Raw genomic sequence first — 5,467 nt, forward strand, 5'->3', positions numbered from 1 at the left:
AACTGGTGCCCCGCATTTACACCCCGCTCGCATGCATAAACTTATGGAATACCAGCGCTTGCACAGGAAACTGTACACTTAGATGCAGAAGTGACAGCCAAGTGCGATTCTCTACAGTTGCTCATCAATGCAAGGGCTGTTCTAGAAAGTGGATATTATTCCACTGTCTGCTGCGGCCACTGCCACCTTCTGTGGCCACTGCCTTTATTGCTGCTTTTCTCAACGACACCTGCAGCCTTTTCCACTAATGCCAATGTCTTTCTGCTTTCTGAAGTCACTGACTACCAGCTGGCCTTCAACCCCCAATGCCACAGTCTCCAGAAGCTCAGCCACACCATGCCACAAGCCCGTCAATGACGTGGCAGAAATTGTGAGCTTTGGCCATGAAGTGTTGCTACACTGCTGCCTGTCACCTGGAAAACTTCACTGCTGCCACCATTGAAAATGCTGATTCGGGTCCCTGTAGCTGTAAGATAAATCCTGCTGGCCTAGGGAGGAGGGATGAGTGGCTATAGAGCATGTTGTTCTGGGAGCAGGGGGTAGGGAGAGGGAATGCTGTAGATGTTTACCATGAAGAAGAGATCTGGAGGGGAGGGGAATAGGAGAAGCGCATACTGACAGGCAGATGATCAAAAGCCCCGCGCTGTTCCAAACAGCGCTCTAAAATAGTACTAGAACAGCATGGGGTGCTATTAGACCTATGATCAGAGATAATGCATGCAATTTAAGCAGCACAATTATCTCTGATTATGGGGTAGAAGTGCGGGAGAATTGTGCCTGAGCATGCGCTCAGCACAATCCTTCTTCACTTGTTTGACAGGTCTGGCCTGAAAAGAGAAGGACGCCCATCTTTAAATCGGAAGATGGACGTCCTCAACTGCCCTGTTGCAGGGACGGCCAAATTTCAAGGGGGTGTCAGAGGTATAGCGACGGGGCAGTTGAGGACGTCCAAAATCTGGATGTTTCTGCAATGGGCAGTTAAGGACGTCTTTCTCATAGAAACATCCCATTTTGGACGTCCTTAACTGCTCATTGCCGAACCGTCCAAAATTTGGACGTCCTCAACTGCCCTCGCTGGCAGGTTTGCTGTAGGGGGGGAAGGGGGCCTGCCAGCATGCAAATGCATGCTGGACAGGGCTCACAATTCCTCCCCAATGATCTGCAAACCCTAACGCCAGCTCAGAGCTGGCATAGGGTTTGTCGCGGCCAGCAACCCAATCTTTGGCGCGCTGGACGCTGATCATTGGGGATGAATGAGTTAAGCGCTGATTAGCATGCATTTGCAAGCTACTTGCGCTAAGAGCCCTGTTTAGCATGCATTTGCATGCTACCTGAGCTAAGAGCCCTCGAGCACGTTGTTTCACGTGCTCGAGGGCTCTGATCATGGGGCGGTAGCAAACACCGGTGCTAGTATGGTGTTAACAGCTTCTAGTGCCGGCGTTTGCTTTTGATCATCTGCCTGTGAGTATGATATGCGGGGGGGGGGGGGGGGGGGGGGGGAGTATTGACCTGGGGAAGGGTGCTTCTTTAGAGAAGTGAGGCAGGAGGCTATAATAAGAATGTTGGACTGGGGGGGTAAGGGTGTTGGCCTGTGAAAGGGGGAGGGGAAATGTCACATGTAAATATACGGAATACCAGAACTTACACGTAAGAGTTCCAACAGGACACCTAAGCACTATCCTGTACTGACAAGCCTAACTTACATAGGGGTCCTTAGACTAAGGTATGATAAATGCCCCACAGTACATTATACACCTATGGACACTAATTCGTTAGAGCACCATAGTAATAGGACCCCTTGTCGTATAACTGCAAGGGGAGAGTACACATGGGTGAAGCATGGGTGGGGATTCCGTGCATCTCTACCACATTTAAGTGCCCTCAGTCCTGTTCTAATTGTATCTTGCAGCGATGCTACAGGCTCTAATGATATTTTCCTTGCTTACCCCTCACAGGCACCTGCTACATGTCTCCGAAGACCCCCAGCAGCCATGGTAAGTTGCGGCAACCGTTTCTCCAATGTTCACCTACCCTCTGTCACATATGTACCTTTAATTTACTATCTTGTTCCTTCTATGTAGGAATGGACAACATGACCCTGAGGCTCCCCAGCAGGCATGGTGACTTTTGTCCCGATTTCTTTTATGTTCCTCACCCCTCCACCAGACATGTGCATCTCAAATTTACTGTGTTTCTTCTATGGCTAGTGTCACGAAACGCCTAGCCACACACCTGGGGTTACCCCACAAACTCTTAAAAGGTCTATCCCCGGCACAGCTCAGGTCCACATGCACCTGCTGTTTGTGCTCTACAGTAGCACCCTCCTCCCACCAACTGACTCACAACCGCCTCTGGGCAAGTCTCCTGCTTTCAAATTATCCCCCATGATTTCTAAGTTAGTGAAGCCACACTCCCAGTGGTTCCAAGTTTCCAGAAAGCACTCATAGACCCACCATAGAAACTGCCAGGATTCTTTATCAGTCCAGACAGAAGGCAGTAAACAATTGTTTATTGTCTTAAAAATATATTGAACATTGAACAAAAAATGTGCAATCAGCAAATAACAAGTAACTGAAATATGGAACAATTATAACACTAACTAAACATTTGTTTTCTTTCTAAAAAATACCTGGGAAGATCAAAACATGTGATTTACCGAGCCTCAGCAAAGAGATCTGTCTCTCTTTTCTTCCTGGTTAAGACTGAACTCAAACCCAGTAACTGCTAATTAGCTTCAAACTCCTGGCAAATCAGACCCCAGAACACATTTCAAAAATATATTGCATCTTGCTTCCTGTTTGTGTTAAAGTAAAGTACATTCAGTTCTCTGTAACAGCTTCACAGGAAAGAAACACCACCTGCTGGCCAAACAGGAGAAATATACTTCAGGACATAATTAAGGCAGGAAAATACCCAATACATTTTACAGGCTTAAAACACACTGGGGTCCTTTTACAAAGACGTGCTGAAAAGTGGCTTGCAGTAGTGTAGGTGCAGGTTTTGGGCACACGCAGAATCATTTTTCAGCGCACCTGTAAAAAAAGCCTCTTTTTTTCCCTAAAAATGGATGTGCGGCAAAATCAAAATTGTTGCGCGTCCATTTTGGGTCTCTGACCTTACCGCCAGCCATAGACTTAGCAGTAAAGAATTTGGGCGGTAAGGACCTACGCGTTTCAGATGACACTTGGCGCGTATCCGCTACGTACATCCAAAAATAATAATTATTTTTCAGATGTGCGTAGCAGATGCGCCAAAAATGAAATTACTGCAAGAGCCACGCGGTACTTGGGCAGTAAGTCCATTTTGGCGCGCGTTGCCAGGTATTTGTGACCTGGATTGGCCAGTGTTGGAAACAGGATGTTGGGCTTGATGGACCTTTGGTCTGTCCCAGTACTTATGTACTTGGGATTCTGAATGGAATGTTGCTACTCTGGGATTCCAGAATCTTGTTATTCTTTGAGGTTTCTGCCAGGTACTTGTGACCTGGATTGGCCACTGTTGGAAACAGGATGCTGGGCTTGATGGACCTTTGGTCTGTCCCAGTACTTATGTACTTGGGATTCTGAATGGAATGTTGCTACTCTGGGATTCCAGAATCTTGTTATTCTTTGAGGTTTCTGCCAGGTACTTGTGACCTGGATTGGCCTGGATTGGCCACTGTTGGAAACAGGATGCTGGGCTTGATGGACCTTTGGTCTGTCCCAGTACTTATGTACTTGGGATTCTGAATGGAATGTTGCTACTCTGGGATTCCAGAATCTTGTTATTCTTTGAGGTTTCTGCCAGGTATTTGTGACCTGGATTGGCCACTGTTGGAAACAGGATGCTGGGCTTGATGGACCTTTGGTCTGTCCCAGTACTTATGTACTTGGGATTCTGAATGGAATGTTGCTACTCTGGGATTCCAGAATCTTGTTATTCTTTGAGGTTTCTGCCAGGTACTTGTGACCTGGATTGGCCTGGATTGGCCACTGTTGGAAACAGGATGCTGGGCTTGATGGACCTTTGGTCTTTCCCAGTATGGCAACACTTATGTACTTGAGATTCTGAATGGAATGTTGCTACTCTGGGATTCCAGAATCTTGTTATTCTTTGAGGTTTCTGCCAGGTATTTGTGACCTGGATTGGCCACTGTTGGAAACAGGATCCTGGGCTTGATGGACCTTTGGTCTGTCCCAGTGTGGCAATACTTATGTACTTATGTACTTGGGATTCTGAATGGAATCTTGCTACTCTCTGAGGTTCTACATGGATGTTGCTACTCTGGGATTCCAGAATCTTGTTATTCTTTGAGGTTTCTGCCAGGTACTTGTGACCTGGTTTGGCCACTGTTGGAAACAGGATGCTGGGCTTGATGGACCTTTGGTCTTTCCCAGTATGGCAACACTTATGTACTTATGTACTTGGGATTCTGAATGGAATCTTGCTACTCTCTGGGGTTCTACATGGAATGTTGCTACTCTGGGATTCCAGAATCTTGTTATTCTTTGAGGTTTCTGCCAGGTACTTGTGACCTGGATTGGCCACTGTTGGAAACAGGATACTGGGCTTGATGGACCTTTGGTCTGTCCCAGTATGGCAACTCTGATGTACTTATGTACTTGGGATTCTGAACGGAATCTTGCTACTCTTTGGGGTTCCACATGGAATCTTGCTATTCTTTAGAATTCTAGAATCTTGCTATGCTTTGGGGTTCTACATGGAATGTTGCTACTCTTTGGGATCTCGCCAGGTATTTGTGACCTGGATTGGCCAGTGTTGGAAACAGGATGCTGGGCTTGATGGACCTTTGGTCTGTCCCAGTGTGGCAATACTTATGTAAGCGGTTTAGTAAAAGGGGCCCATTGTTTCTTCACACCTCCCCCCTTAAGAGACAGCTTTTACCACACTCAGCACATCTGAATGGTTTTACTCCTGTGTGTATTCTCTGCTGCTTTGTTATCTGTGATTTATGAGTAAAGCTTTTTCTACATTCAGTGCACGTAACCGGTTTCTTCCCTGACTGGATTCTGTGCTGCTTTGACAATAATTTCTGGCGACTGAAACTTTTCTTACACTTCGTACTTGAAACTGGGTGAAATTTTGCATTCCTTGTGGAGCTTTCTTCCTGGTTGAAGGTACTGTCATCACCAGGACATGAAGGTTATGTATTATCAGTGTTTTTCTGATGTTCTGTAATGTTTACATTATTGTTACAGCCACGTCTAAAAGCAGGGTGGTCCACATAGTGGCTACCGACCAGTTAGCGGTTGCATTAAGGGCAACAAATGTGCATATAAGTGAACTGCAGAGCGATCTAGAGACTTCAAGTTCTAACCTTGTGGGCGCACAGGAGTGTGAGGCTCTCCAGATCTGCTTGTGTGAGGCAAAGGAAATTCAGGAAGCGGTGGAGGGATCCGAGAGCTGAAGAGTGAGAACATGGAGTTGGTGAAAGCTAAAGGTTGTCATGGAGACACATCAGAGCCAC

Source organism: Microcaecilia unicolor, chromosome 5, assembly GCF_901765095.1.
Source record: "Microcaecilia unicolor chromosome 5, aMicUni1.1, whole genome shotgun sequence".
Taxonomy (NCBI): domain Eukaryota; kingdom Metazoa; phylum Chordata; class Amphibia; order Gymnophiona; family Siphonopidae; genus Microcaecilia; species Microcaecilia unicolor.